The sequence below is a fragment of the Talpa europaea genome (assembly GCF_964194135.1).
Source record: "Talpa europaea genome assembly, chromosome: 3".
In the NCBI taxonomy this organism is placed as follows: domain Eukaryota; kingdom Metazoa; phylum Chordata; class Mammalia; order Eulipotyphla; family Talpidae; genus Talpa; species Talpa europaea.
The window spans coordinates 74560553-74572225 of NC_140069.1; the positions used below are offsets into that span (position 1 = coordinate 74560553).

The 11673-nt window shown below is 44.9% G+C and overlaps 1 pseudogene across 1 annotated transcript; it reads left to right on the plus strand.

Moving 5' to 3' along the window:
- The first annotated feature begins 5579 nt into the window (after nucleotides 1-5579).
- On the plus strand, nucleotides 5580-6220 carry LOC311168394 (ras-related protein Rab-18-like; annotated as a pseudogene). The gene is made up of 2 exons: nucleotides 5580-5949; nucleotides 6017-6220. The product of its transcript is annotated as a ras-related protein Rab-18-like (transcript).
- The last annotated feature ends 5453 nt before the right edge of the window (nucleotides 6221-11673 follow it).

Here is an 11673-nt window from a genome sequence, read left to right on the forward strand (position 1 = left end):
GGAGAAGGGATTCATGAGAGATGAGTGTGAAAATGTAAACAGTGGCCATTTAATGAAAGGTTTGGTGAGACTCTGGTTCCAGAAGGCCTACATTAGCAAGAGGAATGAGAAAGGAGAAAACAGCATATTATAAAGCTATCTATAGCCCATCCACACTATCTGATCAAAGGGATTATCAACAATAGGCAACTGAAAAGGAAACTGGGGAGGTCAAATTCATACAGAAGGAAACTTTGGTGCCACCTTCTCCCAGTCTCCATTTCAAAGCTTTTTCCTTGAGAAGAAAAGTGGCTGGGGTGGTGAGAAGGTGAAGACCAGGACCCCTCTCAGACCAAAATTTCACTGCTCTGTTTCATTTCTTTCCTGAGGGCCTTAAAGTATCATCAAAACAAGCAAAATGTATATTTCTGGGGACTCAGTTTTCTCCCAAGGCATCTTCCATTCCTACTTGGAGAGGTAGATAGGTAATCTGGATCACCCACATCTGGGGTGTTAGATCAGAAGTAGGGCGGAGAGTGGCTTGTCTTTCAACAAATTCCTGAAATCTATTCAGAAAAGTGAAAAAATCCAGGTTCTTGAATGAAAGAATGAAGACATAACACTATACACTACTGAGTCTACAGGGCAGGAGAGATTTGAGCTGGCAATGGATATCTGGGTGCTATCTGCAGAAATGGCACTTGAGGTGAGAAGAGAGATTAGCCAGTACTCAGAAGGATGCCAATATTTAAGTGGTGGGCAGAGAAGTCATATTACACTTGGAATCATTTCCTTAGGCTTCATAATTGTCCCTGCTTTATTATTTTTCTTAACCACAATGGTGCTCCTATAGTGAGATCTACAAAGCGCTCAATTATGGCAAGGTTCTGTAGCCTTGTCATTGGGGAAAGTGAAGACAGAGAACGCAGGAGATGAAGCCCCATTCCACAGCAGGTGGATACATACCTCAGGAAGGGGAGCCTGAAGTGACGAGAATGAGAAAGAATCAAGCTGAGTCTGGGAATACAGATGTGGAGGAAGGGAGAGGAAGAAGGAGAGCAGTCAGTCTTGCCAAAGGGGAAAATAGTCAACAGAATAAGCCTGGTGACCCAACACAGAACATACAAGAATTTGTTTTCCTTATTAAAAATCATTTAAAGATTATAATGACCATTTATTTAGTGCCATATGTTTGGCACTTTTATTTATGATTTTGAGACAAGAAGGGCCCTGGCACAGGAACAGGACAGGAATCAAGGACAAAGATTTTGCTGTTCTCATGGGCTGATGTAAACAAGAGCTTAAAAACTAGGCCCAGGCACCTGCTACCTGTGTTAGCTTGTTTTTGGGGGGTGTGTGTGTGTTTTACACCATTTCTGACCTATCTTTCCATAGCTTATCAAGTTGGCTGCTATGAGGGGGAGAGGAAGGTGTTGCAGACCCAGAAGAAAGAGTCAGAGACCTTGAGACCAGACCGGTTTAACTTGTGGACACACAGTGTCCATGAGATATTCGGAGATGGTGAGGAGCCTGCAGGTGATGGGTGCCCACAATTACCAACAACAAATGGGTTTCAGCCAAATCCACCCACTTGCTTTCTCAGCCAATAAAGTTTGATTCCTTTGTTTTCAAACTCCATTCCTAAAACCTGTCAGAGACCCCCGCCCCCGCCCCCAGTCTCTCTCTAATGCCCAGAGATCAATTCTCTCCTTGCTTTTGCTAAACAATACATGCTGATTCCTTGCCTACCCTCAGGTGTCCAGGAAGTCCTCCTTTCAATACTGACCAGAGGGTCTAAAAGGCCCTTTCCTTGGCTTGGGGCTGGAACGCTTGGTCCATCCCTCCGACTCCTGGCAGGTGGACAGCGCTGGTACTCTGCTGGTTGGCTACGTTGGGGTTGGGCTGAGGGCAATTTCACATCTTAAGGCCACCCCATTGAAGAAGTGTTCTCGATTCTCATTCTACAAACTAGTAAATTGAGGCCTATTCTGATTCAGCCACTTCCTAACTGTGGGGTCTGGGGCAGTTCCCTTCATCTCGAACCCCCTCAGACGTCTGGCAGGTGAGAGACCCCAGCCTTGGCAGCACAGGCTTACTGGACTCTAATGTACCCGCATTTCCTCCGCCTCCTTCTGTTATAGAGCAGCCCCGATATTGAACGGGTTCCAAGTCTCAAAGTCTCTATTTTACAGGGAAGGAAAGTAATGCAGAGACAAAGCCAGGTGTAGAATAGAGTCTCCTTGGTTAAGGATTTCTCATTTTGAAGTCCAAGCTGCTGGCCGAGCATCTCAGACACTCCCTTCCCTCCAGTTCTACCAAAGAAAAACATGCCAGGAGAAGGAAAGGCTAGTCGAGGCCGCGCTGTGAAGCACAAAGGCAGAGGCCACCAGGCGCCCTGGGCGCCGCCTCCCGCAGCGCCTGCCTTCCCAGCTGGCGCCGCCGGGCGAGTCAGCGCAGGAAGGATCCCGGTTTCCGGTTTCCAGGCGCAGCGGAAACGGCCGCCTCTGCCCCGGGGATCCTGTCTCTGACAGCCCGGGAGGCCCCCGCAGGCGTCTCGGACGCAGCCAGAACCGCCCCGCTGGTCTCCAGGGACCCAAGCTCGCTAGCTCGTGCGCGTGCAAGGGGGAGAAGAAACATTGACCAATGAGATACGGGGGTGCTGTGACGTCACGCAACTGGGCGGGTGTTGGTGGGGTTCTCCGGTTGCTGAGCGCTGGGAAGCAAGGAGTAAGAGGGAGTCGGAGAGAGGGAGACTCCTGAGACGCCTCTCCAGGGTATCCCACAAGCACATCCTCTCCTGTTCGCCCAGGATCCCCCTCGCCAGCTCCCCAGCCTGCTACTCTTCTGGGAGCCGGTTTCAGTGGCTGTGTTCTGGGGAGGCTGGCACTGGCTGCGGGGCGGTGGAACAGGCAAGGGTATTGTCAGAGTCTCGCCGAGCTATCCAGCCTTGGACTTTCTATGCCTGGAAACTGAGTGGGGTTCGTGAAACAGGGGCAGCGAAGGCCGCAAACGAGGGCACAGGGCAGGAGGCGGGATGGATGGAACGGCCTCCCACCTGCCCCGGCTCTGCGACCAGAGCGCCACCAAAAGCTCCCGAAACCAAGAGCTGTAGCCGAACAGGGCCAGTGCCCGGTGCGAGGCCAGGTCACTGTCTGTGGGTTCTCACCCCCACGCACAACTGCAACAGACCCGAGCCTCCAGGAACAGCCACCGTGGGGTTACGTGACACGGGAAACACAGAGCTTGCTGACGCTACTCACCCAGTGGCATCAGCGCTGGGCGCCACCGGGCACCGGGCGTGCCGGCCAGCGCTGGGAGCAGTGATGGCCACTACCGGCCCCGCAGAGGCGGCGTCGGAGACCCCCAGAGTCAACAGCTGTTGGTGAGGTGCTGGGTCACACCAACCACAAACGGCTCTTTGAGACGCCAGGCCCAGGGCCTCTGGTGCTCCTCTCAGGCTATGTCAGAGACGGCCCGAGGCCCAGTCTGTGAGAGTCCTTCGGCTTCGCTTCCCTCCCTGGAGGCGGCTGCTGGAAGCTGCTTTGCTTCCTTCTTCAGAGGCTGGAATTGCCTGCTCTTCTCCGGGGAGCGCGTCGCTCCTTCACCGGCTCGCTCGAGGGCTCCCTCAGCGCCCGCCAACCCTGGCTTTTAGCCTCTTTCCCCCACAAATCTGATTGGGCCATTTAGCACCAATCAGCTCACAGCTCATGCCTGATTGGTCCATTACAAACGGCAGTTATTGCGCTCTGCGGAGCAACCGCCAGAACGGCCTTGTGGCGGGGCGGGTCGAGGGGAGCCCCCGCCCTGCTGCAGCCCGCCGCTGAGGCAGCCGGGTTCGGGGAACATTTTCAACTGCAGTTATCTTGTCTTTCCATTAGATTTGCCAAGATGAGTCATCTTGTAGTTGGACATGTGTTCCCTTTCCCTCCACCCTCACCCCGTGGGAACCACTCTTCTACTGTCTCTATGAGTTTGAACTTAAAAAAAAAAAGATTCCGCATGGAAGTGCTCCCGTGCGTTATTTGTGTTTCTTCCTCTAACTCAGCGCACCTAGAGGCAGCCTTTCCTGACGGCACCTCACCGGAGTCAGAAAGCCGCTCCTCTCCCGTGCTATGGACACAAGCCGGGAGGCCGCGCTCCAGGCCTCCACCCCGCCCCGCCTCTCGGTGTGCTCCGCCCTCTGCCTCGGCGCCAAGGACACCCCCAGCGAAAACTTGGTTTGTATTTGAGGAGGTGGCTCAGCCCTATCCTGAGCTGTGCTCCCAGGAAGGAGTAAGCGGCATCTGGAGGCTAATCAAAGAAAAAGCAGACACAAGATCTCACAAGGTTGTGCTTCAATAAGGTTGCACTTGAGGGGAATCTCTCACAGCCTGTGCCCATCAGAGGCTTCTGGTGCGAGCAACCATTCAGAAGGGCCCCCCACAGCAATATCTTCTAGGACAGGAAAAAGGATTCTCTTACATACATCCAAATCTGTGATTTCTGCCATAAACTGATTTCCATGGGAACACTCTGTCTTTAACTTTTGAGACTCAAAATCTTTGTCTCTCATTGTCTCAAAGATATCGTCAAAAATCCAGAAAGGGTGTGTGTGTGTGTGTGTGTGTGTGTGTGTGTGTGTGTGTGTGTTGGAGTATCATCTTTCTCTGAGGTTGTGAGCCCAGAATGCTATGGCTGATAGCTGAATAGGAGTAAGGTCACACAGGACCAGGAATGACTGGAAATGAAGACATTAATTTATCAAAGATAATCCTGCCACATGAGCATTCACTTAGAGGTATGTGGGTTCTTATGAGCTGGTCACTCATGGGCAACTGTGACCTATTTGCTATGAGCAAATCACAGTAGAGCATTCCTTGACTACCTACACATAATATCCCATATCACGAAGCAGAGCGGCAACAGATATAGTGTCAAAGTACGAATCTCTTCCCAAAGAAAGTTGTGTTCCCAAAGAAAGTTGTGTTCAAATACGTTTGAGAAGCACTCAGATATTTTAATTTGCTGATATGCACTATGAAGTGAAAGTCTAGTATATTCTAAATTTCTCTTTCTTGCAGATCCATTTACCAACACATCAAAGCCCACAAGGGTTCTGTCTACCAAAACACGACTCTACTTAAGTATTGATGTGAGAGTTGGTGGAGAGCTGTGCCTGGGAGGAGATATAAATGGGTACAGATGGTAGTCTTTGGGCGCTGGGGTGGAAAGTAAACTTTTTCATGCAAGTTCACTATACTAGTCCTCACTCATGTTTACTATGTACATATATTAAAAGATACAATCAGTTGATGGAGGCTTAGATGAACCCGAAGTTGGATATCCAACTAATAGCAAATAAATTGAAACCTCCTTAGGAATGAGAGCTGCTGCCTTGTGAGTCACTACAAGAAATAGCCCTCAGAAACTCATCATTGAGCCTGATTAAATGACATTGAAGACACCATGAAAAAGGAGAGCAAGCGCGGACCTAAGCAGGTGTGACAAGGTGTGACAAGGTGCCAGCCGCGGAACAGTGCGCGTGCGCGGGCAGTTCTCGGGGTTAAGGGTTGAGAGCCGAGCCCCGAGGCCAGCTGGGCTTGGAGCGCAGCAGGGTCAGGATGAACGAGGACGTGTTGACCACCCTAAAGATTCTCATCATCGGCGAGAGCGGTGTAGGCAAGTCCAGCCTGCTCTTGAGGTTCACGGATGATTCTTTTGATTCAGAACTTGCAGCAACAATAGGTATTGACTTTAAGGTGAAAACAATTTCAGTGGATGGAAATAAGGCTAAGCTTGCAATATAGAAAACTGCTGGTCAAGAGCGGCTCAGTACATTAACTCCCAGCTATTATAGAGGTGCACAAGGTGTTAGTTTATGATGTGACAAGGGACATCTTTGTTAAACTGGATAATTGGCTAAGTGAATTGGAAACATATTGCACGAGAAATGACGTAGTAAACATGCTAGTCGGAAATAAAATTGGTAAGGAAAATCATGAAGTTGACAGAAATGAAGGCCTGAAATTTGCACGAAAGCTTTCCATGTTCTTTATAGAGGCAAGTGCAAAAATCTGTGATGGTGTACAGTGTGCCTTTGAAGAACTTGTTGAAAAGATCATTCAGACACCAGGACTGTGGGAAAATGAGAACCAGAATAAAGGAGTCAAACTGTCACACAGAGGAGAAGGCCACGGAGGAGGAGCCTGTGGTGATTATTGTTCAGTGTTATAAACTCTGGGAAACTCCATCTCTTGCATAGTAATCAGATAGTGACATCTTTCTGTATATAAACTCTTTAACTTCTATCTTAGGGACCTTGCAGTTTGCACATCATTTGTTTTATATCATGGCAGTAAATATTTGCAAGAAAGCCCCCTCATCGGCTTTCCCAGTTCCAATGTTATGGTGTGCATGCACACTTTGCAGTCTACTGTTTTTCGTGTAACATAAAATAGGTGTACCTTTACCAGTACATTTGAATTTATGATTTACATTTATCATGTGATTAAAAAAATCCACCTATCCAGTCTCTGTTGATACAAAGCCTACTTTCGGTCTCCTTTTTACTTAACTACTCCTATCAATTACTGAATTAATTGCTATGTAGAACTCCTGGAACTACTGGGAGAGATAGAGGTATGTAGCATCAAACCAGGCAAATTTCCTTTCAGGAATAACAGAGCATGATTTTTACAGCTTTTCTAGGATGTTTGCTGACAGATTCTCTTTCAGTACTAAGCAAAATTCTCTAATAGTCCAGTCCAACTTATAATTAAATCTCTACTTGTTCTGATGATAATTCTAAAGTAGCATTGATATGTTAAAGAAGTTTGGTCTTTTTTTAAATTTACTTCAATGAGTAGCTCAGTTGCTTAATGAGAGTTTTATTTCTGTGCTATATGTGTTGACACCTGACACTTTGTGCAGCATTTTTAGTTTTGTGGTGTTTGACAGAATAGCAATAAGATTTTCCCCCATTTTGGTTTCAGGACTCATGTAGTACTTAACCACTTTTTAAAAGCAACGCCTTTTTTCATAAATGTTGGTGGGTTTGTCCAGGTTTATCAACTATAGCTTGTGTAATGTTTATGAGTATCTCTATATTGTGACTTCCATAATGGCTAGTTGATATTTTAAACCTATTTCTGTGTTTTGAAGTTTGGGCAAAAAACAAACAAACAAACAAACAAACAAACAAACACAAACCCACTAAACGACAGCTTTAGAAAAGTGTATTGCTTCCAGATTTTAATGTTTGGGGGGAAATACTGTTGCAATGAAAATCTCAGTAATGTACTGTAACAAGTATCAAAAAAAAAGCCAACTTCTACAGATCTAATCTTTTCCACAGTATTCAGTTTTCTAACCTCTTGCTATTGTACATTGTTTTTTCACTGATGTTATTTAATTTACATTGATCTCTGCTATCTTAAACCGCCAAATAAGTAATTTGTCCTTTCAGACTGGTCACTATACTATTGTTTAGTAAGATATTGATATTAATTTCTGAGCAGTTTGTTCTCTGTATTATAATTACAAATGATAATTATTTTTATGGGTCACCTTTACAAGACAAGTGATAATAGATTAACTTCGAGCTGGGTTCTTTCTGAAATGTTCATCCTCCATAAGAAAACCTTACACTCTACTTGGTTCACCATGGCCGTCTCCGTTACATGTGATTCAAAGTTTTCTACACTCTGTATGTTTTTACTAAATATAAACCATTTACTACTTTAATGCTGGAGAAGGTAGCTAACACATGTACTTACGGCTTGTGTTACACTGAAACTTTAGACTTATAAATTTATATAGTGTGTATTGAGAAGACATTTCTATTGCTTTTTGCTCCTTGAGCTATATTATAATCTTTCTCTTCATTGGAGTGTTGTCTAAATTTGGGTTAGAATTTGAACACATATGAGCCACTTAACTTTTCAAAAATAATTTTGTTTGATTTATATTGTAACATTTTATAATTTTTGAATAAATATAGCCTGCTTTCCGTTAAAAAAAAAAAAAAGGAAAGTGAGAAAAAGAAAACTGCTCTGGTGTGGAACTGGATCTACCAAAATTAAAATAAAAATTCTTTTGTGTAGCCAGAGTGTGTTGAGACTCACTGGGATTGGAGAGGTATCTTTAAGAGCTCTTCCTTGAACAGCCATTTTTCTTCTTGTGAAAGGCACAGAGCAGGGGAAATTAAAATGAACAAGATGCAGTTTCTATCCTCAAATAATTTCTGGAGCCAGAAGTTGCTGTCTTTTATCGATATGCCCATATAAAAGAGCCATCCTTCTGTTTTGTGCACAGTGAGGCTGGGGCTTGGGTTGGACCCGGGTTTGCCCAGAAAGAGCTAAACTGAGTTTATCAAATCCATCCTGGAAGAGAAAGAGCTTTGGTCACCTGGAGCTCTGAGGTCAGCCTGGCCCTTCCAGGCATTCCTGGAAGACTCCATATTCCAGATCACACTCTCAGGATGGCAAAAGAAACAATTGTTAGGGCCTCCCTGGTGGCACAGCGGTTGAGCGCTGGGTTGTGAAGCTGCCCACAGCCTCTGCAGCGCCGGTTCGATCCCTGGCCACCGGGCAAGGGTCCCACATGGCGCGTAGACCTCTCCTGCCGCCCGCTGCTCCCCTCAGCGGTGTGCTTCGTCAGTCTGCCTGTTCTGCTCCCCGCTCTGGCTCTGGTGAATTCTCTCACCCTCCCGTGCTTCTGACTGTACCCAGTGCTTGTATGAATAAATGAATAAATCTTTAAAAAAAAGATGCTCCACACTTATATATATAAAAAAAACTGTTAAAATAACTGCCTACTGAATGGGAGAAGATACTTGCAAACCATTTATCAGAGATGGGGTTGATATCTAAAATATACAAATAACTTGTAGAACTCAACAACAACAAAAAAGTGACTTTAAAATGGGAAGAGGATTTGAATAAACATTTTACCGAAGAAGACATACAGATGGCCAACAGACACAGGTAAGGATGTTCTATGTCACTCATCATTAGGGAAAAATGCAAGTCAAAAGCACAATGAGATTCCACCTTATTGGAATAATAGCAAAAAGTCAGAAAATGGTAAGTGGTGTGGAGGACCACACTGTTGGTGTGGGAAAGTAAATTGGTGCAGCCGCTTTGGAAAACAGTATGGTGGTTTCTCCAAAAATAGAACTACTATATGATCTAGTAGTCCCATTTGTTGGCATTTACCTGAAGAACATAAAAACACAAATTTGAAAATACATATGCACCCCTATGTTCTTAGCAGCACTATTTATAAGAATCAAAATATGGAAAACCCCCAAGTGCCCACTGATAAGTACATAAAGATGTGGTATATATAAGCAAAGGGATGTTATTTTAGCTATAAAAAAATGAAATCTTGCCATTTGGAACAGCATGGATGGCACTTGAGGGGATTATGCAATGTGAAATAAGTCAGAAAGTGAAAGACGCTTCCAATGACAAATGAGTCACTCATTTGTGGAATAGAAATAAAAAAGGCAAAACAACAAACAATACAAAAACAAATGCTTGGGCTGACAACTGGATGGTGGTTACCAGAGGGGAAGAAGGGACAAGGAGTGGGCAGAGGGGGCCGATTGGCTGGTGGTGGATGTGGAGTGATATATACAGCTGCTAAGGTGAAAAATTGTACACCTGAAACCTATATACTTTTGTAAACTGTTACCTCAATAAAAGAAATCACACTTGATGAATGAAAGAATAAGTGAACAGTCTGTCCTGGAATAGAAGGGACTTGCTCCTCAGTTTAGAGGTTTCCACTCCAGAAGCATGCCCTCTGCTGCTGCCCTGCTGAGGCTGTGGACCTGACAATGGGCTGATATTCCAAGGTCCATTTGTAACAATGACTTCTCTCCTGGGAAATGATTATATTTGGCATCAGGAAAAACACAACTGAAACCTCTCTCAGTAGAGGGGTAAATTCACAGAGTCGTTGCTGATTGTCTTGAATTGAGTGTTTTCATTTCTATTTGGAAATGTGCAGTATATGGGGTGGGGGACAGAGAGTAACTTGGATGGTACTAGCTGGGGCTGACTTTTCCACAAATGCTGCTCATCTTGGTCTCTTTTTTTTTCCTATTAAATAAAAATCTTGTGTTGATGCAAACTTATGGATATTTATACCAAAATAAATATAAATGCCACTTATGCGTCATCATTTATTAAGCTGATTTCATCATGTTTTTTCATTTCCGATCACTTGTTTTTGAGATTTACAATCTATCCCTTTGAGATTTCAGGAGTGTTGAGAGGCAAGATATGCAGTGTACATGTACATATAAGTGTCTGTTCCACCCCCATGCTCCATTCAAGAAAATTGCCATTTGTGATGCAAGCAGATTGCCAACGTGGACACGCAAGGTGAAGATAGCTATTCCATTTTGGTGGTTTGACTTAGTGAACTGTTCCGACCTCCCCAAAATGCAACCTCACTCACATCCTAAGTAATAGAGTTTGCCAATTAAACCCACAAGTTCTTGGAGCTGGTACAAGTTGCCCTAAAAAAATTCTTGGGGAGTAAGATTTTTCTACAAAGCTCAACCATGTGCTCTGGGTAAATTAATGGTCAAAACACCAAATGATTGGATCACACCAGTCTCGCAGCAGTAAACAAATAAGTGCTGAAGGCTTCCTCTATGCTGGAGCATTCATACAGGCGGCAAAGAGAATATTCATGCCCACATTCATTATCTTCAAGTCTGCCTCTCTGCCCGTGCTCAGGGCTTTAATGAGGCTGGAAGGAACCAGAGGTTGTATCTCTGAACTGTTCGTCCTTCCAGGACCCTCATACTTGGTACCCCTATCTCACTAGAGGCATTCCTGAGCACCAGGGGGTACAAGGATGTGGGGGAAAGCAGGACACCACAAATTTGGCCTCCATTTCTCAGTAGCCTGGATTAAGCAGAATTAAGTCCTAATCCTGTTTTTCTAGTTGTGATCTTGCAGATTTCACTTCATTGTCCCTGTGACTTGTCATCTGCTCAGTGAGAATAGGGGTTGGGCAACTTTAATCTCTAGTACTTTTTCTTTTTTTTTTTTTTTGTGGGCCCTCTCCGGAGGCAGGAACGAACAGGCGCTGCAGAGGCTGCGGGCAGCCTTGCAGCCCAGCGCTCAACCGCTGCGCCACCAGGGGAGGCCCTCTAGTACTTTCAACTGGAGTCTCTACCAGTTCATTTTATCCTCACACACCAACATCAAATATAGGACCAGGAGGCATTTGCATGGTTTAGAGAGTATCAGACACAATGTTACATAGAAACTTTTTAGTAAGAACAGGGGGCCAGGCATGGTTAAAGCTGTCCTCTGCATTTGAATAATTTAGGTGCCTCTTAACGCCAGGGAGACTACACTAGGGGTGGATCCTGAGAAATGAGTACTTAGGTGATTTTGTCTTTGTGCAAACTTCAGAGTATACTTACACAAACCTAGATGGTTTGGAAACTAAATAGTCTCTGGGGATCATTCTAATTAGAAGTAAATATAAAGCTGTCACATATCGATTCCTGAGTTTAGTAGTGTTGTAAAATGTGCACATTTATGACTTTCATAACAGCCTGAGACTATCTAGACTATCTTCTATGTAATTGTGCACATGGCATTCTTATGTTTCTGAGCCTTGATTAAATCGAAGCAATGATGATACTGTTATTTAGGAAATCTGGCGCTACCACAAAAGAAATCCCTA